Consider the following 13,320-nt stretch of genomic DNA (forward strand, 5'->3'; position numbering starts at 1 on the left):
GCAAAGCCCGGGCCCTTCATTGCTCCTGGGGACGGGGATTAGAGGAGCATGCCAACTTCTCCTCTCCCCACAGACCTGCTGGATATGTGCAAACGTGCTGAAGCTGGACTTTCCCTGGCCTGCTGTTGTAATGGAGACCACCAGATCCCATTATGAGGGGAAGACATTGCCCCCAACTAAGAGCTGAAGTCCTACACGGTTTCAGTCTGAGAAAGCTTATAGGGTTACAACGCTTTCGGCTGGATGAACAAACGCAGTGGCTTAAACCCGCTAACATGTCTGACAAAGAAAAAGATGATATCCTTGACATACCAGTTGCCCCAGAAAGTATCTTTGGCTCTGCACTGGCACTCACACAGGCTGCTTCCAAAACAGCCAAAACTACTCAAAGGCCAATAGAATCCATGTACAAACAAGCAATAAAAACCCTATACAAGAAGTCACAAGGATATCATCATTGTAATATTCTAAAAAAAAAAAAAAAAAAAAAAAAAAAAAAAAAAAAAAAAAAAAAAAAAAAAAAAAAAAAAAAAAAAAAAAAGCACAATTTACTAAGTAGGGACAACATGGTTGAATACAGTAGACTGTGTCTCATTTTCAAGGTATTACACAATATGGCTCCTCCACCACTTCGTACTTATGTCAGGCCAAGACTCGAAGCAGGACTCGGATGCAGAGATATGGGAAAACAAAAGGCTTTCATTGAATTCACCGGAGACCTCAGACAGTGACAAACAAATGGCTATGAAAAAAAGACTAGACACTAGACTCTGAATCCTGAGGAACAAAAAAAAAAAAAAAAAAAAAAAAAAAAAAAAACACTCCAGGAGGAGGAAAAAGGTTCTAATCAAAAGAAACAAACCGATAAACACAAAACGCTACGTACGGAGGAAAAACCTGACTATATAAAAATAAACCAAAAAATAATCTACACACGCTACTAAGCGGAGGATCTAGAATAATAAATAACTGGGCTACATGAAATGAAAATCACTCATACCGAGGAAAAACTAAGATCTATGGAAATAGGCTAAGGCAAGAGCTACAATTAAAATCACTCTTAACGAGGAAAAGCAAAGGGCTATGAACTTTAGCCATGGCAAAATTTACAAACAAAAAAAATCACTCTTCTCAAGGTACATACGGCTTACTTTGGCGACTACTATGGCTGTGGACATGGACAAAAGGCTCGGGTGCAGGACGAGGACAAAGACACTCTGGCACAAGACAAGGGGAACACAGACTATTTAAACACATGGAGGGAAATAGGGGACAGGTGGAAACACTTAGGGCAATCAGACTGAGACACATGAGGAAGAGCAAGTGACCTGAAACGAGAGGAGAATTACTTTTCAAAATAAAACAGGAAATGACAGGACAAAACAAACCCAGGACAAGACAACCTCACCACAGTGTGACAACTTACATCACACTAAAAACAAGATGTACTACTAGACCTACAACTAAAGGAGATTGTCTTACTCATAGAAGACAATGTAGTTTCGGTCAATCTGCCTTTTCTGTCAGAGCCTCTCAGGACTGGAACAACCTACTGCAACACTTAAGAAACTGTGCTAATTACCACTCATTTTCCACAACATTTAGAGCCTAGTTTATTAGAAATCAAACTTGTGTTTTCTTGTTGTTTGCTGAATTGCTATTTGCTAATTTGTTGATTGTTTTTGTCTTTCTCTTTGTTGATTTGTTGATTGTTGCTACATCCTCTTTACTGTTTGTTGTTATGGTAGCTCGCCTTTTTTTCTTTATGTCTTCTATGCTTTTATGTATTCCTAATGTTTGTGCCTTTTTAACTATTGCTTGCCCATGGACCACAGATGGAAATTAGCCTCTCTGGCTAACTTTGGCATATTTTCAGAAATGTTATTAATATGCATTGTCCCTGTCAAAACAAATAAATAAAACAAATGTGTTTGGTAATTTTGTCAGATGACGTCATAGTTATAAAAGCAAGGCTTCCCCTGTTTTTCCAACTGTAGCTGTCACTTTGATAATAACAGTCAAAGTCAGTAGATATTCTGTGCTGTTACTGCCATCTCTACTCTTCCCCCCACTGAGCAAAAAGTGGTCCAAAACACGTCAAAAAGACGTGATATCCGAACATCCAGAAGACGTTCTCAGAGGAGCCAGAATGAAAGTTTTTAATACGTCTTTCCCGGACGTTTTAAAGATGTCTTTTCTAGACGTTGTATAGATGTCTTTTCTAGACGTTTTAAAGATGTCTTTTCTAGACGTTGTATAGATGTCATAAAAGTACGTGTTAAAGACGTGATATCCGAACATCCAGAAGACGTCCTCAGAGGAGCCAGAATGAAAGTTTTTAATACGTCTTTTCCGGACGTTTTAAAGATGTCTTTTCTGGACGTTTTATAGATGTCATAAAAGTACGTGTTAAAGACACAATTATTGGACATCCAGAAGACAATATCCATGAGGGCAATATAGGCCACATCTTTTCAGGACATTAAACGTTAAAAATTCAAACTTGGTTACTAATGAGAACAGCTTATAAAAGTAGTACCCTTCACTGACATGAATGAAATGCACACACTACAATTAACCACTACTGTCCTGTACTGATTAGATGAGTGATGACCAGAGTTGCTAATCAGATATTAAAAAATGGATAAACGTTAAAGATAATTAGTATAAAGTTCCACTGTCCTCAAATTGACACAAACATAAAAAGTGAAGAATGCATGTTTGAGCAGAAATAGACAACTTGGATCTGTGTGTGACAGTGAGTGAGTGAGCATTCATTCTTATATGATATGATATAGTATCACTTTCTGTTTGATCATCAATGACTCAACAGTTGTCGACACACAGTATCCATATTTGTCTACAACACATAAAAGTATTGGACTTCATTAATTATCGAAGTGAACATCTAATACATCTAATAGTTACAACCTCCCCACTGGGGTGAGCTGTAACACTGCTGGGGATAGATGTAAGGATGACAGGTAATTAGCCGATTTAAGATTCACACTATCCAATTTTATTCAAGAACTTTGATGAAAAGCCACGAACACATTTAAAATACATTGTACAACAGTGAACATTGAATAAAACGAAAATAACAAAACTATTAATATATAAAAGTATTTAAAATTAGAAAAGAGTAAAAATTTAGTTGCTAACAAGACCTAATTGTAACCTCCTCCTCCAACTCGTCCCGGGGCATGCTTCAAGTGATCTGCAGCTGCAGATCTGATTTGCGCCTCCGTCGCAGCAGAATCCCATTGCATAACAGCAGCTAAAATAAAAAAGAATAATATCAAAAAACAAACAACAAAAAAATCATGTGAATACATCCTCAGAGGAGCCAAATTGAAAGCCTGTGTCAATACATAATGATGCTACTGTTCAGAGGCCCGTGTCAGAAAGCAGGTTTATAGTGAAAACTCTGAGTCTGTTAACCCTAAATGAGGGAAACTGGGCTTTCCATTTCAGAAAGGGAGGAAAATCACACCTGAGAAACTGAAGTAAGTTAACCTCTGAGTATGACTATGGTAACTGAATCTATGAACCTAACCTTGTCAGGAGCAGGTTTCTTCAATGAACCTTGAGTTTCTCTCCGTCTCCGTATTTTGTAAATGGCTAAAATAAATTAGATTTTTAACATTTATATTAAAACTTTTTTTTATATCTAAATTTCTGTATGAACAACCATTTCCATCAACTATAACTCATGTGGCACATTGTGTTAGCTAATCCAAGTTTGTACTGTCCTGATGCACAAATAACAAGACAAGTACATCAAGAGTCTCTAGTTTAAGAAGCACATGCTTCATGGGTCCTCCATTTGCAGCTTCATTAATTGACCCTTTGCTAAGCACCTCCCTTAAAAAACTAAGACGTCTCGAAATTAATAGTAAGTTACTTATGTTTAAACTTTAAGTCGAGTCACTGTGTTGTAGGCTACTTGAGCACAAGAAATACTAGTAACATTAATTGCTAGGCAGAGACACGTTCTGACATATTGATATTTTGTGATCGAACGCCCTATACCTGACTATCCCAGTCCTGTGACTGCTCTCCCTTCGTAAATGTATGTTTGTGGAGTTTGGATCACACAGCAGACATTTGTCAAATGCAGCGCAACTGAAATGATGGTGGAGGACTGCTTTACATATCATTATGGTTAAGAAAATGTGGTCCGTGGGGTGTGAAGTCTCTGTTGCTGATAAAGTGCATGGCTCCATTTAGTCACATTTTGCAACCATTTTACTGTAACAGTTACTGTATCCACAAGGTATGCGCTGCCCTTCTTTCACTCAACAAGAGAAGGGGGATTGAGACGGTGCCTGAACGCGGGTGGGACTCAGTCAGTCATGATCAACAATGCTAGTTATCTGCATGCTGATTTTATATATACGATGAATGGCTATACTTACATGCAGTGGACCTCTCCCTGCTGTATGACTTAGATGAACCTGAAAAGTCAACACCAGAATATTCAGTCAGTCACGATCAACAATGCTAGTTATCTGCATGTTGATTTAATTCTGTGGGGAAACAGTGTAGGTAGCTTGTATATTTTCTCATTTTAAAAGAAAATCACAACAATTTAATTCAAGCAATATAGAGAAACTCTTCCACAAAGCTGAATGATAACAAAATGTCAAGGACATGTCTTAATAGTGAACTTACCTGGTTGGCAGCTCTTCTTTTCTCTATGAAGATATAAAAAACATATTTATCAAGTGTATTAAGATGTCAGAAAAACATTTTGCATTAAAATGAATTGTTACATTCTACAATGGCGATGTTAAGTACAACAAATTAGACTAATAGCTACATGATGATACAAGAAAATAAAGTGAAACTGCAGACTGATCACATACAAAACTATATTAAAGGACCAGCCAGACAACTGAAAATACTGAATTATTCAAAATATTCTCTACAGAATAACCATGGTGGGGTTGATGACCATCTGTCAACTGTGCATTACCTCTGTAGGACACATAAGTCTAATTAAACGAGGGCATTAAAAGAACACAACAGTAGTTAGACATTGCAGCAGCTAATACTAGCTGAGGACTGTGGTAAACTGTGCACTCTAAAGCTTTCACACGAATTGTATTTTGTATTTCTTAGACGTGTCATCCTCAACAACTAAGTATTTCAAAATAGACAGCAGCGTGAGTTGTCTGTGTTGAGTCTCGAGAAGTTTAAGCTTTGCGACAGCTGGCTGTCACGGAAATTGAGGACAGGGGAGTTTGGAGTGGGCATGTCAGATCAGTAGAATTAAAACCACCATAATTTACAAAAAGATCACACCATCTGATAATTTAAAGATTATATGAAGATTTATATTATGACATCTAACATGACAATTTTAAGATTTCCAACTAAACACAAAGTTACTGTCTTATTTATGATAGGAATACTTCTTTCGACCTCATCTTCCTCAGGTAAAGAAGTAAACATACAGCTCGACATTCTCTACTTAAAAGATAATGTTCCCAGTCCGTCTCAATGAGTCATTACGAAATATTATATACTCTTACTGTCCCTTAGGCTAGCCCCTGCACATTCAGCTTTTCCAGTTCACACGGCCCATTCTAGCCAGCATAGGCTGGCTCTCACTAACTGTCACTCGCACACACAGCCTCTGGCCTTAAATATATGTAGAAAATCATATGAAAAACTATATTATTTTTCGTACTAAAACAAATTAAATTATTCATAAAGGGAAAAGTCTGATATGAAGCCTACCGCACTCCCATTTAAAACAGATAACATTAGCTTTTGTGCATCCAAAAAAAGCAGATTTTGAATTTAGGAATAAACAGCAATATAACGTTTTTAACCTGGATGCATAAAATAATAAGAGAGTTAGGAAGCACATTTCCTCTAACTGCAAAACTACCTGATCTGTAAATGTTGCCTGTAGTCACAACCAAGTTAACCTAACGGCTAACATTATGCTAACGTTATACGAAGCGGTTTGCTAGCAGGCGCCAAAAAAAAAAAAAATTCTAGCAAACGTTGTTTTCCAAGTCGTATGTACAAAATGAGACTTGATAAATTGCCTAACAATGTCATGTGTGTTTTACAAAGACTTTCGTTTTAGGGTTTTATGGAAGTTTAGTTTAATTTCTTACCTTACGATCTGCACGAGCCGAGTAACTGCCAAGTCCACTGTGTGATTGTACAATTCCTTGCAGACTTCATATCCATCCGTGCGACAGCACTATAGAAAACTTTCCTGGCAAGTTGGCTCGATTAAAAAAGCAATGTCATTTCATAAAAGGTTGAAATAGTCGTTAAAGGCAATGTTAACCACTACGAGTCCCAATTAAATTATTAATCACCACTATAAAAGTAGAACTACTTTCACAGCGGAAGGATATCAGTCTGGTAACAAGAACGTGATTGGTTAATTCAACCGAACTTTATTAATACCGTACGACCTTACAGCCAAAAATGTTTTAAATACCAAACCACAGAGACAGTTGTTAAATAAAAAATATTCTATATTCTATAAAAAAATGACAAATTATTATTAACAAACGGGGAATATGTGGATAAATAGATTAATTCAAGTTATTGATGTTAGGATGGCTGCCGGTACTGCATACGGAAAACGTTTTTTTTTTTTTAATCTCTGAATCCGGAGGCAAAACCTGCCCAAATCAGGAATAACTCCTCAACCATATGGCCTATATTCATTATTCTGGTCACTTTTGAAAGAAGCTAACATGAATCCATGGTATTTAAACCATTTCTATAGAGTCAAGATGCAACAAAGGAATTTTTTATCCTTGCCTTGTAAAAATGCACTATAACAATAAAGCACTATAACCATTAACCAAGTTCCAGTAGCCAATTTTTCTGCTGAATTTGTTTTCCAACTCCTATACAACAATTGTAACTGTAAACCTGATGGAAATACACCAAAATGCAACATTTATGATGAAAATATATATATTTTCCCAGGTACTCAGGTTTTGGCTTAGTCTCTGTGATTTTGAATTCAAACTACTATTTATTTGCATGGCAACAAGTTGCAAGTAACATAAACCTCCAAAAATCATTGAAGTATTACTAAAAACAATGAATATTGCTGAGTATTGGTTAATTTTTAAGAAGTCTATGCTGTACAGGCAGATCAATGGAGAACAGCCATTGAAACCTCACTCTTCATGACAAAAAAACAGCTCTAAGGGGCCTGCCTTGCCTCACTCAATGTAATTTATTAACTAATTCAGGCTGTCATATAGACGTCCAGATTGTGGCCTATCGGAATGTCTCATTTACACTAGTTCTGGTTGTCTGTAGCCGTCCAAAATTGGGCCAGGATGGACGACTTTACTCAGTGTCATTTATCAACTAAATCAGGCTGTCAAATAGACGTCCAGATTGTGGTCGGTCAGAACGTCTCATTTCAACTAGTTCTGTCTGTAAGTAGACGTCCAAAATCGGGCCAGGCTGGACTACTTCACTCAATGTCATTTATCGACTAGTTCAGGCTGTCATATAAACGTCCAGATTGTGGCCTGTCAGAACGTCTCATTTCAACTAGTTCTGTCTCTAAATAGACGTCCAAAATCGGGCCAGGCTGGACTACTTCACTCAATGTCATTTATCGACTAGTTCTGGCTGTCATATAAACGTCCAGATTGTGGTCGGTCAGAACGTCTCATTTCAACTAGTTCTGTCTGTAAGTAGACGTCCAAAATTGGGCCAGGCTGGACTACTTCATTCAATGTCATTTATCGACTAGTTCTGGCTGTCATATAAACGTCCAGATTGTGGCCTCTCAGAACGTCTATTTTCAACTAGTTCTGTCTGTAATTAGACGTCCAAAATTGGGCCAGGCTGGACTACTTCACTCAATGTCATTTATCGACTAGTTCTGGCTGTCATATAGACGTCCAGATTGTGGCCTGGACGGACGGACGTGATATCAACTAGAATTGGACGTCCACAGACGTTGCTTGCTCAGTGGGCCCATTCTCAATGATAATTCACAATTCACGATCTCAATCTTAATTCACAATGAGTGAACATCGACATTGAAACTACAGGAGATGCTGCTAACCCAACAACATTGGCAAGTGCAGTTATGGATTGTGGAGAGTTTTTAGTAAATAACAATTTTACCAAACTATCACTACAGCAGCAGCTTGAAATTAAATCAGATGGCAGACCAACACCAAGACCAGAGCTGCATACTGAGAGGAAAAAAGGAGGGATTCTAACTTTCAATGAGGAAATCTATGGCTGCACGTAGTGGCTAGCTGGTGGCGTAAACCTTCAACGACTATTTTACTGGCCATGTCTTCTATTTAACAAGGATTCCTGCTCACTGAACAATTCTTGGGCCACAACAGGATTCATCGACCTTGCCAACCTGTCACGGGCAATTGAGAGGCACGGTAAATCAAAAGTGAAGAAAAACTGATTAATTCATATGAGACTCATTGTTGCAGCGCTGTACCTTGCCCGCCTGGTACACACATGGTACTGGGACATACGTTTGACACTCCACTTGCCGAGCAGTAGGGATTGTCAACAGTCTTCAGCGGTATGTCAAACACCATACAGAATGACATGATTGAGATCATCGCCTGTGTTATCCAGGATGAGACTGATAAAGAAAGAAATATGGTTCCTTTCATTGCTATACAAGTGGATGACACATCAGACATTTCTAACAAGTGTCAACTCACTGTCATCTTCAGATATGTTAATGAAAAAGACGTGTGTGTGTGAATGTTTTCTTGGCTTTTTTGACCTAAGCTTAGATAAAGATGCGAAAACTATAACAGCAGTTGTGATGAGAGCCATCGGGAAAACAATCCCACTAATAAACTCATTTTGTCACTTTTTGTCATTTGATGGAGCAAACTGCATGGATGGACAGCATGGTGAAGTATACAGGCTTTAATGAAATCCCACTGCCCCAATGCACTATTTATCCACTGTTATGCTCATAATTTAAATTTGGTTTTAGCTCAAGGCTCAAAAAACATTCAAGTAGCAAAACAATTTTTTGCTAGTTTTGATGCCTTTCACAATTTTTCCTCACATTCATGTAAGAGATCGACATTACTGTGTGAAGCTGACAGAGCTGTGCGTGTACCAGGGGGTTGTGCTGTGAGGTGGAACTTCAAAAGCCACGTGGTACACGCCATCAGTGAAGCACGCAGGCCGCTCTGTATCGCTTTCGATAAGATCATGACAGAGCCGGGATGGGACAAAGAGATCATTGCACAGTGCAGCCTTGAAGCAGAAACTTGACATTTTACTTTCTTGCTCTGTGTCTTTCAGTCAATTTTTCAAGAACCACTCTTTCAAGTTCTGTAAAGTATGACGGTGGACATTAAAACATGCCACGATCAGATCAAGGGCATTCTCAGCGCCTCAAGCCACAAGAACAGATGAGATGTTCAGTGGCATTTATGATGATCAGTCCAGGCAGTCAGAGCAACTGTGCTCTGACGCAAACATCATCGCCATGACTGGAGGACCTGGGGGTCAACCAGCACCAAGATGGAGACAAGGAAACTGTTGCGTCTTTTCAACGTATTTACTTCCAGATTCTTGACAGCATAATGAATGCACTGCGCTTCTGGGTCCCTCTTCCCAAGTCCTTTTCCTTGCCTTTCCTCCGGTTCCACTTCACCCGCCTGAGTGTGATGAGCCTCCTCCTTAGGATGTCTGTGAGTTCTGAGTTTTTCCCTCTTCCCCAGAAAGCTTGAACTGGCACTTTAGGGAGTTAAATTCTCATCTCATTCTTGGGGTATGATTTTTGCTTTGGGTGCGAATTGGGTTCAACTCCCGGACCAGCCCCCAAATATGTTACAGTCTCCCTATTACCAACTTAACAGGTTCAAACTGGAGATGGGAACATATAGAAGGATGCCAGATAGGGGTTGCAAACTCCAGAAATAAGTTTATTTTGAACATAGCAAAAATGTAAAGCATATAACAAAACTAAAGGAAACAAAAGAGGGGTGGAGATCCTGGCCAAAAGAAGGGGAGGCTGCTGAGCCACCCGCACCATGGACTGATAACTGAACAACCCTCATTTCCAACCCCCATTCCTAAAATACGGAAAAAAAACCCCAACAAAATCCAGCAGCCTGGTACATGTTGGAAAACATGCATCAGTTTGGGAGGAGGTCCCACTCCCAAACACCTGACAGATATGGGGCAACAGACAGCTGGCTGGTCAACTCCTCAGGTCCCTCCTTTTATTGTCAGGATGTAATTGACTGCAGTATTCAACAGGTGCTGGATTCCTAATTGAGAGACAGGCAAAGAGAGAGAGCAAAGAAGAGCGAGGGAGAGAGCAAAACAAGAAAAAAAACCCCAAAAGGAACACAGCACCGAACCGGAGCAACGCTTAACACCAGGCGTGTCTCAGTTTTGTTGTATACTGAGAATGGAAACAACTTCCAGTGTAAGTCACACATATTTGTGGTGAATATGAACATTTTTGTGACATAAACAGAGATAGTAGCTCTCTGTGAGTCAATATACAGAATATACCTCAGGGTCTTGGCTGTCACATCATGGTTGAGGTGCTTTAAATTCAGCTGAACGAAACTCAAAAATAGTGTATGTTGTATTCATATAATTTGCCAATGAGAATGATGTGATTATGTGTACAGCGCATAAATAAATAGATAATTCAGTGTGTAGTTCTTTAAGAAAATTGCTTCCTTGACAGTTCCCATCATCAGCACATGGTATCATTTTAAAAGTAGCTCCTGAATTCATTGTAAAATCACACACTCACAACTTCCCATGAATCACTGGCAAATAAAAGCTCTCATGTTTGAGTCCAAATGGTTGTTTAAGACCTCCGGAGCTGCTCTGCCGTCCCAGCACACAGTCATCTCCCAAAAATGATCAGAATCACGGCTTCAAGTTTCACTCAGACATGAGTCAGGGCTGAAGGGAAACAGGGAGCAGGCTGGACTGGGGAGTCAAGGCCACCTTGAGGGGGGACATGCCACTTTCCCAGGCTTTTGACAAGCACAACAGCTGAGACACCCCCACCCCCAACACCCATGCACTGCTCCCACGCACAGATGTATGCATGTATGTACTGTACATGAGTGTGTGTGTGTGTGTGTGTGTGTGTGTGTGTGTGTGTTGTATGCTTGTGATGTTGTGACATATCAGAGAGAGTTGTGTAATGAGAAAGAGAGGGAGTGAGCGGAGAGATGATGATGTTTTTCTTCCCATCAGCAGCAGGATGATGAGAGTGGAACAGCAGCTGTGCTCTGTCTCTCTCTCTCTCTCTCTCTATCTCTCTCTCTTTCTCTCTCTCTCTCTCTCTCTCTCTCTCTCTCTCTCTCTCTCTCTCTCTCAATTCAGTTCAATTCAATATGCTTTATTGGCATGCATGTCAGGTGGACAATATTGTCAAAGTGTTACAGACAATATAATAATAAAATGAGGAAAAAATACATATATACACACTATCTATCTCTCCACATCTCTGTTGCCAAAGCACTGATGAATACCACATTACTTAGAAAAATGAATCTGGTGTTATTCTGTATTCTTCCTGCTGTTCAAGTCCCATAAGAAGACCAAAGGGTCTGTCTGTGACCTCTGATGAACCCGTTCTGTCTGTGGCTCTCAGTGTCTGAATGTCCTGAATATGGTCGCCCTGCCTCAAAGTCAGGTAACACTAACATCCCAGGTTCAATCACAAATAGATTTTCAACTGCTCTTAGAAAGACCCACCAAACCAACCAACCAGGGACATTTACATTTATCTGTCTAGGTGCCAAAACTGCTGACTTCTTATGTTAAGTTAGCTCTTATAAATGTACAATCACTTTCTAGTAAGACTTTTAACTGAGTTTATTTTAATCACAGCTTGTTTTTAGAATTTTGCCCCTGGATTATTATTTTCAGGGCTGGTGGTCGGGGTAGTGGGCTAGGTGTGAGGTGTATTTAAAAAGTCATTTAAATCTGGCCTGCTACCTTCCAACGAGCTCTCTAGGTTTGAGGCCTGTGTCCTAAAATCTTACTGCATAGACTCTGTCCTCTGGTCATTGATCTAAATGATGCATCTGACACGGTAGCATTATTTTTGACAGGTTGAGAACATGGGTTGGTATCTCTGGGACTGCCCTTCAGTGGTTCTCCTCATACTCTTCTAGCAGAAAATGTGGGGTGGTATGTAGGGTTTTCATCCTATCTAATCGACAGAAGTTTCTCTGTCTATTGCAGAGACTGGATGTCTGACTCCTGTCTGACAACAGTGTGTGAAGGAACCACAGTGATGATGTCATTATCAAGACCTCCATCTATTGTATGCCAGAGATATCTATTGAAATTAGCATGCTAACCAGCTGCGTCCCGCACCATGTTGTAATACCACTTTATGACACTAGATGCTGTGTGAGTCAGTGTAGCCTCTAGTCTGTCCTCAGTCCCACAAAGAAGCTTTAAGAGCTTTAAGTTACACCACACCCCCCGACTAGCATCACAGAAACACAGAGATGGCTGAAGCTCCTGGAAAACGATCTTTATCTTGGGTGCCCTGGTGGCTTAGTCCTGGCCGCAGTGGCCTGGGTTCACCCACTGCCCTTTGCTGCATGTCATCCCCCCTCTCTCTCCCTGACTTTCCTATCTCTCTCTCTCACCGCAACTATCGGATTAAAGGCAAAAAATGCCCCAAAAAATAACTTAAAAAACAAAAACAATCTTTATCTTCATCCCAAAGGACCGCTCAGACAAGAAACCACATTCAACAGCAAAGGAAAGAAGCAAAACACTAGTAAATCTTGGTGTGGCTTCCAACCACTGGAGACAGCTCTTGGTGAATAAAGAGATGCAGTGTGATTGTTTGAAGTGTTCTTTTAGACTAGTGAGTAACATCTAATATTGGTCTTTAACGAAATGTATCATTAGTGCAACCAGTGACAAACCATACTGACAAACATTTCAAGTGGCATAAATGAATGACAGACGTCAGAGGTTCAGTAGAATTGAGCCTGTTCTGAATACACGTCGATTGGTCCATAATATTTTAAACACTTTACATTACTATTATGAGATCAGGCAGGATTGAAAGTAAACTAGGCCTTTACATTTTTCTGAGGAGATTTCAGCATCCCCTTGTCTTTCTCAGGACCTGAGCCAGTACAGACACCGCCTCCACCTGTCCCACCAACACCAACGGCAGAGAGTGTACAGACACATTGAGGAGGGTCCAGGTGAATCTATCATTCACTTTTACAAGTCAGACAAAGAGACTGATCCAGAACCAGCGGGTTCAGGATCTGCTTCTTCCCCTCAGCTGTCACCCTGCTCCAC

The 13,320-nt window shown here is 39.8% G+C and overlaps 1 long non-coding RNA gene across 1 annotated transcript; it reads right to left on the reverse strand.

The window, feature by feature from the left end:
• Positions 1-2,996: 2,996 nt before the first annotated feature.
• On the reverse strand, positions 2,997-7,968 carry LOC130174319 (uncharacterized). Its single transcript, XR_008828574.1, has 4 exons — positions 6,135-7,968; positions 4,675-4,697; positions 4,419-4,457; positions 2,997-3,277 (listed from the first exon to the last, which is right to left on the reverse strand). It is a non-coding gene; the product is annotated as an uncharacterized LOC130174319 (long non-coding RNA).
• Between the last annotated feature and the right edge of the window lie 5,352 nt (positions 7,969-13,320).

This window comes from Seriola aureovittata, chromosome 9 (genome assembly GCF_021018895.1).
Source record: "Seriola aureovittata isolate HTS-2021-v1 ecotype China chromosome 9, ASM2101889v1, whole genome shotgun sequence".
Lineage (NCBI taxonomy): Eukaryota > Metazoa > Chordata > Actinopteri > Carangiformes > Carangidae > Seriola > Seriola aureovittata.